Below are 17,038 nucleotides of genomic sequence, written 5' to 3'. Positions count from 1 at the left end.
GAAACTGATCCCAGGCAGGATCACTGGTCAAAGTCAAACGTTCTGTCGATTTGAATTAATTAGAAATGGAAATCTGACTTAGATGAGTAATGATGGTGAACAAAATTAGGGTGCATCATGTATAAAGAATTCATGGAAAATCTAAATCATTAATTCCAATCGGAGATATGAATCTCACAGACGGTGTACCTTAGCAGACACACACTCGTGATTACGACAAAATTACAAGCCAAGACACATTACTGACTAAATTATTACCAACCCTCTCTGTAGTACGTAATACAGAGCTCACTGTTAAAGGAGAATCAGTAATACATTTACTGCATGCATGATGTAACTTCACAACTGTTGGCTAAGAGTAAATAAACCGAATAAAAACCAGTGCCGCATTTCGCCAAATTAACGAGCTTTGCAAACTTATCTTTATTGTGTTTCTAATGATACACTCCTGGAAATGGAAAAAAGAACACATTGACACCGGTGTGTCAGACCCACCATACTTGCTCCGGACACTGCGAGAGGGCTGTACAACCAATGATCACACGCACGGCACAGCGGACACACCAGGAACCGCGGTGTTGGCCGTCGAATGGCGCTAGCTGCGCAGCATTTGTGCACCGCCGCCGTCAGTGTCAGCCAGTTTGCCGTGGCATACGGAGCTCCATCGCAGTCTTTAACACTGGTAGCATGCCGCGACAGCGTGGACGTGAACCGTATGTGCAGTTGACGGACTTTGAGCGAGGGCGTATAGTGGGCATGCGGGAGGCCGGGTGGACGTACCGCCGAATTGCTCAACACGTGGGGCGTGAGGTCTCCACAGTACATCGATGTTGTCGCCAGTGGTCGGCGGAAGGTGCACGTGCCCGTCGACCTGGGACCGGACCGCAGCGACGCACGGATGCACGCCAAGACCGTAGGATCCTACGCAGTGCCGTAGGGGACCGCACCGCCACTTCCCAGCAAATTAGGGACACTGTTGCTCCTGGGGTATCGGCGAGGACCATTCGCAACCGTCTCCATGAAGCTGGGCTACGGTCCCGCACACCGTTAGGCCGTCTTCCGCTCACGCCCCAACATCGTGCAGCCCGCCTCCAGTGGTGTCGCGACAGGCGTGAATGGAGGGACGAATGGAGACGTGTCGTCTTCAGCGATGAGAGTCGCTTCTGCCTTGGTGCCAATGATGGTCGTATGCGTGTTTGGCGCCGTGCAGGTGAGCGCCACAATCAGGACTGCATACGACCGAGGCACACAGGGCCAACACCCGGCATCATGGTGTGGGGAGCGATCTCCTACACTGGCCGTACACCACTGGTGATCGTCGAGGGGACACTGAATAGTGCACGGTACATCCAAACCGTCATCGAACCCATAGTTCTACCATTCCTAGACCGGCAAGGGAACTTGCTGTTCCAACAGGACAATGCACGTCCGCATGTATCCCGTGCCACCCAACGTGCTCTAGAAGGTGTAAGTCAACTACCCTGGCCAGCAAGATCTCCGGATCTGTCCCCCATTGAGCATGTTTGGGACTGGATGAAGCGTCGTCTCACGCGGTCTGCACGTCCAGCACGAACGCTGGTCCAACTGAGGCGCCAGGTGGAAATGGCATGGCAAGCCGTTCCACAGGACTACATCCAGCATCTCTACGATCGTCTCCATGGGAGAATAGCAGCCTGCATTGCTGCGAAAGGTGGATATACACTGTACTAGTGCCGACATTGTGCATGCTCTGTTGCCTGTGTCTATGTGCCTGTGGTTCTGTCAGTGTGATCATGTGATGTATCTGACCCCAGGAATGTGTCAATAAAGTTTCCCCTTCCTGGGACAATGAATTCACGGTGTTCTTATTTCAATTTCCAGGAGTGTATTTTCGGCCCAAATTGTATTCAGCATAATCAAAGATCTGATTTCTGTTTACTGCTGACAGCGATTTGCTCCATTACAGTTTCATAAAGTTCATTTCTAAAGTACTTTGACTATGTATGTACATTTTCCTGTCTCAAACGTTTTTTGCTCTCAGTGGCATGGGTGAGTGAATATACGTTAGCCACAAAGATCTCAGACCGCCTCAAATGGCTTGAAACAGGGTGTGGGACAATTAGTGAAAAACATTCGGTGCAGGTGGTTGCTGGTATCTTTCAGTTTACATTGGTTCACGATCAATAACGTGAAAAATAATCCAACGTAACTACATTTGGCATGTTAATACTGTAACCTTGCAACGTTTGTTAACCAGTCCAATCTTGTTCACCGTTCGTTTCCAGTTTCCTGTGGTTGAAATTAATGCATATACTCGTAGTTACTATAAGCATCGTTTTGTTTGTGATGTTCATAATTAGATATGTTTGCGGAAAGGTGATAGGCCTGAGATCCACCTGTTTTTGAAAAAGGCAAATTGTTCACAATTTCCTTGTCCGAACTTGTTTTAGCCCATACGGTCCATCATCAACTGATACTTATTTTTGTTAGTTACCTGAAAACATTAAATGTAGCTATACCGCTAATGGTTAAAATGATGTCATATGACAATAAATGTAAAGTATTTCTCGTTCGGCGTCATGTTGTAAAAGAGCTATTGCTGACTAAAACCGACATTTCAACCACGTTTCTAGTGACATTCCTCTGGGTTTTGTAGGTGTACCAGCAGACCTAGTGGAACACGACTGCTACTGTGGCCGTAACGTCGGTTTTGTTCAGATGGTTCAAAAGGATCTGAGCACTATGGGACTTAACTTCTGAGGTCATTAGTCCCCTAGAACTTAGAACTAGTTAAACCTAACTAACCTAAGGACATCACACACACCCATGCCCGAGGCAGGATTCGAACCTGCGACCGTAACGGTCTCGCGGTTCCAGACTGCAGCGCCCAGAACCGCACGGCCACTTCGGCCGGCGGTTTTGTTCAATTAGAGCTATTTTACAATTAGACGTGACACCATTCGTAGAAACGTTTTGTGTTTACTAATCTTATCGGAGAAGCTTACGCATTCCCAGCAATGAAAAATAATTTTGATCACGATGCCAGGATTTTTATTGTTTTTTTAGTTGATTATCAATTTATTTGGTTTCTGAACATATCTAACATGAAAAGGAAGAAGAACGTAAATAAAACAAAAATTGTCAAAAAAAATAACAACTTTGTGGGCTAATTTGTTACTCATATTTGATATTATTAAAGAACGTAATATCGTAAAAGTGCAAGGGCTAAAGGCATGCACGGAGCAACTCGTGTCAACATCTGTACCTGCCATCACCTCAAACACGCTGACAAACTACTTATGCCAGTACAGGTTGATGCCCATCATGGAATACCCTCATCACAGATGGAGCCCTGCTTGCCTGAAAATGGTAAAATGTGACTGGCAAAACTGTTGTACTAGTAAAGGACAGGTCAAAGTGTAAGTCTTTCCCGACTCACACTGGTGAGTCTCGATAAGTCTGTAACTTTTCGGAGCAGAACGATATGCACAATGATGGTGAGCTGCCGTAGCGCGCGTGTTGTCGTAGCCTGTATTTGGGCATACATTGGTGAAAATTACTTACTCAACGTTCGCGTATTTCTGCTCCCCACGGACATAATATCTACGTTGCCTAATATCCAGCCTGTGGTGGTCTCAGCCAAAGGTAATCAGTTATGAGATATTCAATAAAAATTACGATTTATTGGTGATGGCACAGGTCTGTTGAAGCATGGCACGTTAGGGGAGTCGAGAAAAACATTCGGAAGCCAGTCCCTGCCCGAGACAACAGATTTAGTACGCTGTGTGTGACGTAACATACCTGCGTCAGTGATAATTGCCTTCGAGACTTCATTCCCTTCATTTCTCGTTCTCCATGTTATCTCTTTTTGTGTCACAGTAACACACCTCTCAGCAACTTGAAACAGTAAATGTTCAACAACGTACATTTCGATTGCGTCAGCTTTAGGACTTGAATTGAGATGTAAAAGGTCGGTTTAGCTCTGGCGTTCCGGTCCCCCTAAGACATCCGTGAGTGAGAGTAAAAAACACTGAATAGAAAAGTAATGGCCATTATGTCTACCCACGACTGGTCCCGGAGTGTACTTGCCAGCAGGTGGTCAGGCGGGAGCCGTGAAAATGATCGCTGTCTACGGAGACGTAACGCTGGGAGCCGTAGCGCGAGCGCGCGCGCGCGCGCGCGCGCGCGTGTTTGTGTGTGTGTGTGTGTGTGTGTGTGTGTTTGTGTGCGCGCGCCCACGGTGGGGGTCCGCTACCCGCAGTTCAGGTGGGCCTATCTCTCACAGGCATGAAGCGCAGTAGGGGAACAGACCCTCCAGGGACTTCATCCCACGTTTGTTTTGGGAGTCCTGTCGCCTTTGTGGCGCAAACTAAACATTCGAGACACTTTTCTTGTCCCTGTCCTCCTTACTCTTTCACCCTTCACCCCCTTCCACCCTCTCCCACCAATTACCCTTTACCACTGCGCCATAATGTCTGTGGTACAGAAACAAAAATAGGATCAGTCGCTAGCGAAGATCCACTTATTACGTCTGAATGAAACTAAATGCAGTAAAATGATGGCGATGCAATCAATGCAGAAGCGGTTACGAGAAGTAATGTGAGAGGAAAACGGTAGGTGTCCACAGTGCATCGCAACAACTATATCGAGGCTGTTGGAAGTTTACAGTGTACGGAGATCATAGATGGAAACATCTGTGAGAGATAGGTTCGAGTCAGGACTAGAGGTGTGTTCAGAAATCGTAGTAGTTAAGGCAACTGCTCGCAAAAAGCAAGAATTCCTGCTTCGAGTTGCATACTGGTACAAATTTTCAAATGTTACTACCTGTTCGAGTTACCAACTCACAGATACACAAAAACACTGCATTATTTTTGACACAGTGTAATATATAGTAATGTGACCGTATACTCGGAGGCCTAAGATGCATCCCACATTTTTCTTAATGCATAGATGACTAAAACTCCTCATATGTAAATGAATGTCAGAATCCACCCTCGAACTCTTTGCCCTTAATTGGCTCTGAGCACTATGGGACTTAACATCTGTGGTCATCAGTCCCCTAGGACTTAGAACTACTTAAACCCAACTAACCTAAGGACATCAGACACATCCATGCCCGAGGCAGGATTCGAACCTGCGACCGTAGCGGTCACGCAGTTCCAGACTGAAGCGCCTAGAACCGCACGTCCACACCGGCCGGCTCTTTGCCCTTAGCATGTAGTTGTTTTGAGTACAAAAGTACCTTAAAGAAAAGGAATTTTTTAGATTAATATTGCTTTTTTTCTGACTATAGTCCACAGCTCGTGGTCGTGCGGTAGCGTTCTCGCTTCCCGCGCCCGGGTTCCCGGGTTCGATTCCCGGCGGGGTCAGGGATTTTCTCTGCCTCGTGATGACTGAGTGTTGTGTGATAGGCACATACCTATATTGTTGTCAATCTCTGTGGTGTTCGCTTGACCACAGTGTGTGACGCAAGTAGACGCCCCCGCGGAAGGACGCTGTCAGTGCGTCGGATGGTAGCAGTGAAGGGAATGTCGGCGGATGACGTGAGAAAGAGGGCATTTTAGTACTAAAGAAGTAAAGTAATTCTCGTAAATTAAGGGCCAGCAGTTTGTGAGTGCGTAGTTGACGCTGGAGACGTTTCAGTACTGCAGAGGAGGTGTCTCCATTTAAGAACTGATCACAGATATTAGGGCTTAATTTAATATCCTCAGCCACTACTCCAGCCATCCTATGCATCTGGGAATCAGCAAAGTGGTAAGCAAGGGCCGCAGTTGTGTACATCTTAACAAGGGGACTGTGAAATTATTTGTTTCATGCCCAAGTCCCGTTTTCTGAATTAATCTATTCCGCCAGGTAGCTGCACTTAGTATGCACCTAGATGATAGAAATGGTGCTTGTGTGTACTTTTCTGGATATTTACTTTAGGCTGTCAACTTATTCAGTAATCATTGGCCATTCTTGTGGACATAGTCTTTGTATCATTCTTATTACAAATCCACCCAACTGTGCCAAGGTCTTTCGTACATTTTTTTTTTACTCTTGTACCCCTTTTGTAATTATTCATATTGTTTATTCAGAGGCTAGAATCACATTAATTCACCTAGCAATAAATTGGATTGTTATAATGACCTTTACTTTCATTTAGTAAGTTGATGGCAACCCTTATCAAATACTCCGTGAGTTGTGACATCCATATTTCATACACACTTGGGCCACCCTGTTTAATTCAGCTATTTAATTAGTTATCCTTTGCGCAGATTTGTTTGTTCATTTCATATGGTCTCGTGGGGAGTGATCTGTCCAATGTGTAAGTGACCAGGTTTAAATTTCTTAGCAACTCAGCGTTTAACCGGACGCTACCTAAGCAACACGAACCGAACGTCAAACATAAAAAAGTTTTAGGTTCAATGATGGCAACGACTGTGTGGCCTCTACAACGGTAGTGGTGAAGTTCCGATAAGGGCGTGCAAAAAACAGCTTGTTAGCGCTCACGCGTGAATACGCTGATGAGCCTGCTTAATAGCGTTACGGTCCACCTTTTTGCTTGACATGAGTTTGACAAGTGCTTGGCAGGTACGTGGCACCAGTCGTCTTCGTATAATCATGTAATTCTCGTAAATTAACGACCAGTGGTTTGTGAATGCTTAGCTGACGTTCAATAGCACCACAATGGGTACAGATCTCACAAATTTGGTGGCCAAACGTTCAGTATTGGTTCACTGTCATGCCCTCAAACTACTGTAGCACGATTCTAATCTTGTGACTCGTTCAGTTATCATGCTGGACAATACCTCCGCATTCGGGAAGACGTCAAGCATGAAGGGACGGAAATGGACCATAATAATTTTCACGTAGTCATCAGCTGACACGGCGCCTCCGATTACTACCACAGGTCACACGGAAGCCAAAACGAATGTCCCCCATAGCACAATACTGCACCACGTGGCTGTATCAGCGGCGCGGTGCATGTTTCGAGCAGCTGGTCCCCTGGGTGATGGTATTTCTGAACAAGGACATCGACCTGATGTAACACGAAACATACACCATCCGACCAGGCGATGCGTTCCCATTGATGCACAGTCCTATCTCGGTTATCTTCGGCCAAATGGATTCATAACTGACGACAGCCGGCCGGAGTGGCCGAGCGGTTAAAGGCGCTACAGTCTGGAACCGTACGACCGCTACGGTCGCAGGTTCGAATCCTGCCTCGGGCATGGATGTGTGTGATGTCCTTAGGTTAGTTAGGTTTAAGTAGTTCTAAGTCCTAGGGGACTTATGACCACAGCAGTTGAGTCCCATAGTGCTCAGAGCCATTTGAACCATAACTGACGACATCATTGGGTCGACGCGGATCTACTGCTGCGGAGCCTCGGCATCAACGATGTGCACTAAACAGTGTGCACCGAGTCACCGCACCAGCATTGTACTCTGTCGTCACATCTATCACACATTACTTGTCCTTCTTTACAGAACGGGCAAGTCTCCGACTTTCACGTTCTGTGCTGGGACGTGGTAGTTTAACAGCTTGATGCCTACTTGTGGTTTCAACGTCTTTCAACGAATTTTCATAGATGCTCACGAGAGTAGCACACGATAAGAGTCCAGCTTCGCCACTTCTGAGATGCTAGTACTCAGGCGCCAGGACATAACAAGTTGTCGTTTGCCAAAGTCCTTATGCCAGTCGATGTCCCCTTTCGCGGCCCGCATTGTCACTAGAACGATTCCCCGTTCGTTTCTGCTCTGCTCATATCTCGTACTTTCCCTACCTCGTCACATATCCGCATTGCGCCCAGGCGGCATTCAATTCCGTGGTGGACATTGGTTCTTAACGCTTTGGCTCATCACGGTAACTTAAAGCCAAGTAAATTACATGACAAGTTAATGTAAATCAAAAGAAAGAAAAACAAGTATATACTTCAAGTAGTGCCCATAAAGTGTATTTCAATAAATATAGAACTGCAAACTGTGAAATATTTAATGTCTCGAATGAAAAACAGCCCACAGTTCCACTAAATTATGTTTATATTAAACCTTGACCATGGTTTCTGCTATAATAATATAGCCTTCTTCAGAAGTCATACACACTAATAAATGAAAAATGTCTTAGCCCAGCAGCTGCGTCAAACCAATAAAATAACTTCAACAGAAATAAGCCCGTTTCGAAAATAAGTAATATTACATATGGCACGGTATGTACTCAGCCACTACATCTGATCTTGACTTATTGGTATTGACGCAGCCGCTGAGCTAAGACATTTTTCATTCATTAGTGTGTATGACTTCTGAAGAAGGCTATAGAATGGTTCAAAATTTAGTGCAGCTGTGGGCTGTTTCTCATTCGAGACCATTTCGTAACAGTTGCTGTTTTCGCCGAAATGATGAAACTAATGAGATATTTAATGGATCGATTAGATATATAGAACCAGCCTGAGAAACTAAATCGTTCTTCTAACACTTTCGTGAGGAACTGGTCAGCAGAAAACAACTTCAGAGAACGCACACTCATCATAAGTTAGTGGCGCTTGCTTTGAGTAAAGCTACATTCTTATTCGATCGGGCTAACGGTCCCCATGTGGGTTACTGAGAAGTCTCAAATTTCTTTAAAACTTACGACAGAATGCTCAAAATAGTATCTTATAGTGACTTTTTAGGTCTCTGTTTTATTATATTTTTTACGAGCATCAGAACTATGTAACAGACTGTTATAAACAGGAAAGCTCATTATACCACTTTGATATAATTCGGGTATGCGTGTCTAAAATTTCCTAAGTACAAGAAATTAACACTTAAAATTTAGGGTTGTATGAAATCTTGAAGACATTGCAACAAAAGAAACGCGACGCGCGTTGAGGATTTGCTCGTCTGGAATTTGCAGGTATGTTTTACAACAAATTTCGGGAGCCCCAAGCAAATATTATGTCGATCTCACGAGCATCTATGAGGATCGAAGGGACACGGATGGATGCATGTTCCTAATTTCATAGTTAAATGAGAACGTGATAGTTTGCCACAAGCTAAAAGTGACCATGTTGCTTGGTCGCCTATAAAAGATGCTTCCCCTCCCTTCTCACCCCTCCATCACCGCCCCTCTCCTCAGCAATACTATAGTTAGCATGACAAAATTTTTTAATTACGCTGTAAACGAATTTGACCGATATAGACCTTGACACCACTGTCCTTCATTCACGTCCAAAGCAGGACAATATACAGCTGATCAAATAGCTATCTTCGCGAAGCAGTCCACCGTTTTAGTGCCAGATGCTTTTTTGTATAATCAATATCTGGTGATAAAAGATTCTTTATTTCTGTGTACAGGATTAGGAATGTCTTTAGTCATTAGAATCCATTTAGCCATTCCAACTTTCCAAAATGGTAGAGCGTAATAATGTTCCACCAACAATCTTCGCACATTTTTCCCACAACGCTCGGCATATAGTTGAATGTAAAAATTTTTTAGACTGAATTAACTAACGCGGTTAATGTGTCAGTTTCTTTTCTTGGTCAGTCTCCCCATTTTCCTCCTTACAAGTTTACTGGTACCCTTAAGGAAATCATAATCTCTCTATAATACAAATATTACTTACATACTGTTGATCTCACTGTATCGTGTTGACGAGATCGGTTTCCGAAAACCATATTTGTTAACACTTGTAAACGTAGGAACTGATGTACACAAACAGTGAAGTCAGCCTCATTTGAAGCCGTCGTCTAACGGAACGTGGATGCGGATGTGGACAGCAAACTGGTCGTGTTTTGTAACGTCCAAACGTGAATTTTCACATTGCGTACCATTCCCAACCTTGAAAGGCAGAACGACACATCTCAGACCTTTGTTTCGTGGACAGCAATGAGTCGAGTGATATGCAAGATCGTATTTATGAGGCAAGCAAAATTTAGTAGACGCATTACTGGATAAAGTCGTTAGCTATGGTTGGTGGTTCATATAAGTTACGCGCTACGACTATATGCCGCTTCAGATCACCGTAAAATTAAGAATCTATCGAAAAAACGTCACTTTCGGTATGATATTTTATAACAAAATGACGGGAATGGTTTCTCGGCCGTAGATGCTGATAAAATTTTTTCGAGTTCCTAGCCGCGTCACTTGCGTGAATGGAAAATCGACAAAATTGTAGCACGACACATTGGTGGTTAAATGCTCCCCGTATTTCGTGCTACGATATTATAACTCGCATGCTGTGGAAGTATGCCATTTCAAGCCATCGGCGAACTAATCATTTATCAAAAACTCTTCGTTTTTGTTACGATTTGTTGTATGCAAATGTCACTGATATATCGACAGTTAAAGCACACAGGACATCTTAGGATCAAAGACAAGGAGTTAAGTAACACCTAAATGGTTCAAATGGCTCTGAGGACTATCCGACTTAACTTCTGAACGCATCAGTCGCCTAGAACTTAGAACTAATTAAACCTAACTAACCTAAGGACATCACACACGTCCATGCCCGAGGCAGGATTCGAACCTGCGACCGTAGTGGTCGCTCGGTTCCAGACTGTAGCGCCTAGAACCGCACGGCCACTCCGACCGTAACACCTAAAAGGTTCTGGGACTTCCTTATTAATTTGAGAGATAATGTTCGACGTTATGTACAAGAAAGATCGCTTTCTGTTCAGGAGTTACTGGACTTTTTGGACGTGGCAGGGAGCAAGCACCAATGAACTGCAAAACTGCTTTGTTTCGTCACTGACGGATCCCTCGCATTTCGTTACAGTGTAGATTACAGAGAGAACAACATGGCTACTATGTCGAGAATTTAGCAACTGTATGTTTTGTTAGACGCAGTGAAAGAATAGCATTGTTTGCGTAATGTTAGATGTAACAATTCCTACAACAGTGCCGCACCAAGACATTATGCCGTGTATTAAAAAAAAGTAAAATGGTTTAGGCCGGAGTTACCGACAACAGGAAGACAAAGTAAATTTTTACATTTGCGTAACAGTTCGTTGTTCAATCTAGCGAGTGTCCACATCATTCTCATAATATTCGCAGCTCTTCCTCGACGATCGCTAAGACAAATAACGTATCTATGTTATGCACATTCATTTTCGTAAAGAAACTTGCTGATTTGCAAAGCAGATATAGTTGACAACTATCACCCGAGAGCACTGGAGTAGCAAACGACGTAGAGGAGAACGTGTGGCCTGGATCGCCGGTTCACATTTGGGGTAGGGGGAAGGGGTCACAGTCTGTTAACGTTCACCATCCCCTTACCCCACCAAATATCTTTCTATCACTCCTAATTATAACGAGCCACAGATGTCTAAGATTTCAGTAACAATGGCGAAGTGTGTAATATGTTTTAATACAACAATTCTCTGAAATTTATGAAATAATTTTTTGTGCTTCTATAACTTCTTACTAACATTTAGTGGCATACCGCGTTTCGGCAGCGAGCTGCTGTCATAGTGTTTTATAGTTATACGTAAGCTGATATCATGTATGATACAGATTATTTACTTACATGCCAGTGAGGTTAAGTACTGAAATAAACACACTACTTAGCACCCAAACATTCGACTGTTCACATTCTAAAGACTCTTAATTACTACAACAAATTTATTTCAGTTGGTAAGATAGTACAAACAATACAGTACAAAATACAACATCTCTTATATAAGCATAATTATATCATGGCACATATTAAACAGATGCTTTTTTTTGTAATTCTTGGTTATTCAGTATTGGAAAAATATTGCTTTTTCTTAAATTTATAATACAGTTTCTGGCATGAACAAATTTAAAACAAGAGGGATAAATTTAAGTAAAACAGTATTTTTTGTTTATATACATCAGTCTTTAGTACATCACTCTAGCATAAACCAAAAAATTACAGTTCGGAGAAATATGTCATTAGAAAAGCAGTTGTCCATAAATTTGGGAGTTACTTGTCATGCAATCACTTAAGGATTGTAACATCTAACAACTTGCACAACTTTAACAGTTTCATGATTTCTACTGTATAAGACCGAAGTGTGTGTTTACCATTATCAGTATTCCACGTGGCACTATAGATATGGACATACCTCTGCAGACTGCGCTATGTGGGCATGTACGTGGCAGGACACTGTATCTTCCGGTCATTTCCACTTGCGTCATTTGTCCATTTGCGTGTGGACTCATCATTGTACCACATTTGTTGTTGGCAGCAGTTGTGGTCAATCTGAAAACGTGCACTTTCTCCTGTATGGAATGTTTTTTGTAGCCAGTCATAACGCAAACCGATCCACGTGGGTTTGCCCAAGTAACCGTAAGGTAGTCTGTGTTTAGTGAACCAATTTTTCCAGAATTTCTTGCCATTTTCGAGGCAAATATCTTTCATGTTTCTATATTCTCCAGAAATAAGTTACGAATTTGGAGATTTCTACGTTTACATATATAAGCAAAATGTTGTTTGTAGATTGGGAGTTTCTGATAGGCGCGGATGAAACATTCTATTGACAGTGGTTTGGGGGCCCGGGGGGCCGGGGGGTGGAGGGTGGGGGGGGGTGATTATGATTATACACATTTTAATTACAATAATATACATTTTAACATGATAATAATATTTTGTTTACGTCTGTACTTAGAACACTGCTTTAATATAATCTACAAGAAGTGCAATTCCGAGAAGTACAGCATATGAAAAACATTCGTCCCAAAATTTTAGGAGTACTGAAAAGCGGCAAGCCATCAGACATGTCCCTTTTCAACGAATGTGATAATAACGTTTTTATTAAAGGATAATGAGGGTACAAATGGCTCTGAGCACTATGGGACTTAACATCTGAGGTCATCAGTCCCCTAGAACTTTGAACTACTTAAACCCAACTAACCTAAGGACATCACACAGATCCATGTCCGAGGTGGGATGCGAACCTGCGACCGTAGCGGTCGCGCGGTTCCAGACTGAAGTGCCTAGAACCGCTCGGTCACACCGGTCGGCTATAATGAGGGTACAGAATACAGTAATAATATTTATAAAAGCGAAACTGACTGCAGTGATTGCGCTTAGAAACTTATAATTAACTTCAAATCAGCCACATTTAGCATAGTGTGGGTCTTGTGTTCTTTTTACTTTGTAGAGTCCTTGGGAACGGGCAGAACGCTAGATGCGGAGCAAGCACAGCAGTGTCTGACATTCAGAAAAAAAGTGGCTTCTTTCATCCGCACGGAGGGGCAGCCTCAGGTGTCGTCTTCGTGAAAGTCGCCTCACCGGGCGAGCACCAGTAGGTAGCAGCTATTACACGTTTATGAGCCGCCACCAGCCCTGCCTGTGACTGAGTAGAGGCCAGGGAAGGAACTTTCTCAGTGGCAGCCCGGCGCTTTCCTGTTTTCTGAAGAGTGCCTTCAGCAGGTATCAATCTTACGCTTTCCTAAAGATACACGGATTGCAGAAAAATAAGAGCCTGGCCCTTGGTGCAGATTTTTAGCTTCAAAGGATCTCTAAGGTGAGGCTAGTTGCTGCGCGTCAGTAGATGTGATTAACAAACATGTTTGTGACGTCAAGAAGGAGGAGCAGAAGCATTAGAGTTTGTTGTGACAGAAGGGTGAATCTCAGTCATTGGAGTTGCTAACAAGACGTGCTTCCTTGGCGGAATATTTGTGCATCAACGAATCATGGCATTGGCTGATTACGTTTCATGTTCAGAGACTGGCAAGCATGTCCTGTTTTGTGGGAAGAAAAGAGCAGGCTGTACTATTCAGTTAGGATATAGAGAATGTGTTAGAATGTGTTATGGGTCAGAGCCGCTGACAAATCAAAGAGTTCATATTCATGCCGAATATTTACGGTGAGCATTATTAGCTGCACGGGCATCGTAGAAAAACCTTTGGTCCGCATTTCTCAGATCATTGCCGTTATCTGTCTCAGATTCGACATGGCTTTAGTCTGGCAGGCCAATAGTTACTGTATTCGTTGGAATAAAACCTCGTGAGTAATTTTACGTGTCAATTATGTCTAAAGGGCATGTTCTCATTTACATTCAAATAACGCTGAAAACCAGTAGGTGCACTTGGTATAATTCACCCTGCTCACATTTTGTAATACTAGTTGACATTCTTACGTAGCCAGATGCGTTTAGTGTATGTTTTTGATTGAATAAATTTATGTGTTCATTTCAAACTTGTTTCTGTTAACACGTTCCATTTCCGTTTAATACTATGCAATTCTCCACTTGAGGATCCACAGCTAGGGCTATAAATTCTTCGCGTTAGTCATTCTGTTGTGCACAATAATTTCAGCTCGGGTCTTAAAAGCGTGTCCTGCTCTTGATTAACTCCCTGTGTCAGAGTAAACATTTTAAACACGCCAGGGTTTGGCTTTGGAACATGTGTATCATGAATTTATTTAAGAACTATAATAACAACAACATAACTTTCACCGGATGTAATTTTACAAAATATAAAATGGTAGTGTGCGGCCACCATTACCGTATTTGGCCTGGTACCACGATTGTGAGCACGTGCCTACATTCTGTGGCATGTAAATGAGGGGAATGTTATTTCTTTCACTTTGTTTCTGCCCATATTCGTGAAGTCAGTCTCCATGTTGCATTTTCTTCTTCTTGTCGGACAATATTTCCCTTTCAGTCTTGCATTAATCTTTCGGCCGACTGACGTTTATAGCCGTGAACCCAGGAACCGTGCCGATTTTCTTGTTGGTGACAGGTACGGTCACGACGTGAAATTGCTCCTTCTCTTCCTGCCTAGAATATTTTGTGCTGGTAATCAGACTGCAAGTCCATCCACGCGGACAGGAGATCGGGAGGTATCCCGTAGTTTGTGATTTCTGAAATTACTTGCCATTTTCGAGACGCTTGGTTTTCGTTGGATCCCCGTCTGCCCTCTGTCCCTACGACACTCCCCTTGCATCCGCGTCTGGAGCACATTCCGTATGACGTACCTGCTGGCTCCTGATGCCCTTGTATCAGAACAGAGAAAATTCATTTATGCATTCTCTCCGGTTTTGGCCTCTTAACAGCGAACTCTTGAAGCAAGTGGAAAGATACTCTCCGCAGACCTTGGCACAGTCCCTGAGTACTTCAACAGGTGGAACACCAAATACAACGAAGTCTGAAGTTGATCTACTTGCTTTCATCTTGACTACAGAAAGGCCGATGCGAAGCTCACTGTCACGTTTAATGCTGAAGGCCTTCACCACCAAGGCTTTCCCAAACGTTTAGATGTTGATAGAACCTTTTACTAGACGAAACACATAGAAAACACGTCAGCAAAGCTGAGCTCGCGGAATAACATCATACAGAAGCCGAGCGGTGTATCGTGCGGCGCAAGAGCTACAAAACGACGGTGTTATTCCTTTGGATACGCTTCCTCTTTTGCCGAAAACTGTGCTGTAGTGTGGCTTCATAGTTCACGTGTGAAGAAAAATCGATTTTTATGTAAATACAGCAATGAGGAGAATAGAAGTCTAAATCAGGTCTACTCCTTTTCACTAGGTACCATTCCTAAGCCATACTGAGCCACTGAAAAGATAAAATGCCGTTCTTAATGAAAATGAGAGTTAATTCAAAGCCCCCAGTCCCCAATCTACCCTGATGTGGTTACACTTAGAATTAACCGTTTGAAATCCAGGCAGTCAGCCATCACACTGATAGAATCGCTGCAAGCGATGGATTTCAACATGAACAGGAAGTGATCAGAAACGTGGGATAGCATTGCCCATGAGAAACATCAGACATCCATAAGACCCGGTACAAGGCCAGCAGTCATGGAATTATCGCGACGTGCTTGGAAGGCAGTTATCGGGATTCCTGGAAGCCATGGCATCTGTGAAGAGAGCCTGCGTCGATGGTGAAAGGGTTCATCTACTCAACGTGACTGTGGCAATCAACATCAGACCATCAAACACATTTTCATAAGCCGTAACAGACGAGCTTACCTTGGCAATCTAAGAGATTTCTTTGAAGTAACAAAGGCGACCTCTGAATGAATTAAAGACTTAGGTATTAATTTGTAGATTTAGAGCTTTATTCCTATTTATTTTGTAAAATTTTGTAATTCATATACGTTAGTTGCAGTTTAATTTTCTACTGACACTTGTCAATTAATAAATCTGATCGAGCACCGACCATAGAATCTTGCTCTACATCTAGAAAAATGTAAGTTAATGAACACGAGTAGGAAACGCAACCACCTAACGTTAAAATACAACATTACTAGTATGCAGCTTTACACAGTCAAGTCGATTAAATGTTTAGCTGTAACGTTGCTAAGTGATAAGAAATAGAACGAGCATATAATGGCAGTAGTAGGGAAGGCGAATGATAGACTTCGATAATGGGATAATTTTAGGAAAGTGTGGTTCATCTGTAAAGGACACCAGGTATAGAACTCTAGTGTGACCCGTTGCAGAGTGCTGTTGGAGTGTTTGAGATGCCCGCCAGGTCGGTAACAAGAAGATATTGAAAGAATTCAGGGCTAAATTCTTTATCGGTGAAGTGTATCGACACGCAAGTGTTACTGAGATGCTTTGTGAGTTCAAATGGGAATCCCTGAAAGGAAGGCGACGATCTTCGTCTGGAACACTACTGAGAAAATTAAAGAGAACCGGCATTTGCAGCTCCCTTCAGAACGAGTCTGCCGTTTTGCGTTAAGGGCCACAATGATAAGAACGTAAGTTTTATGTTTGTGCTCGGGTGTAGCTTCTCAGTTTTTATACGTGTACGTTTATGTTGGGACTAACATTCAGTTTAAGTTTTCTATGCTTTCGACTTTCCTGAGTTCGACTTTCGCTGAGTTATGACAGCTAACCGATTGTTCTGTACTGACAAGTTACTCTGTAACTGCAATATATGATCTGAAGATGGGCAACTAGCCCGAAACCAGTCATTGAAAATAAAAAATAGCGATCTAAGACTAAAATGCCATATTTTTATTTAATGAACGATCGCGGGATTCCCATTAAGACAATCATGTATAGTTTTGATAAGCTTTCATTAACCTGTGGTCTTGCAATGTTCATCATGTAAATGTGTGTTACCTAGAGAAATGTCTTCCCTAAATTTCATTACACTACATTAATTAATTTTTGGTGTT

This window comes from Schistocerca piceifrons, chromosome 1 (genome assembly GCF_021461385.2).
Source record: "Schistocerca piceifrons isolate TAMUIC-IGC-003096 chromosome 1, iqSchPice1.1, whole genome shotgun sequence".
In the NCBI taxonomy this organism is placed as follows: Eukaryota; Metazoa; Arthropoda; class Insecta; order Orthoptera; family Acrididae; genus Schistocerca; species Schistocerca piceifrons.
Note: the sequence above shows the minus strand (reverse complement) of the source record.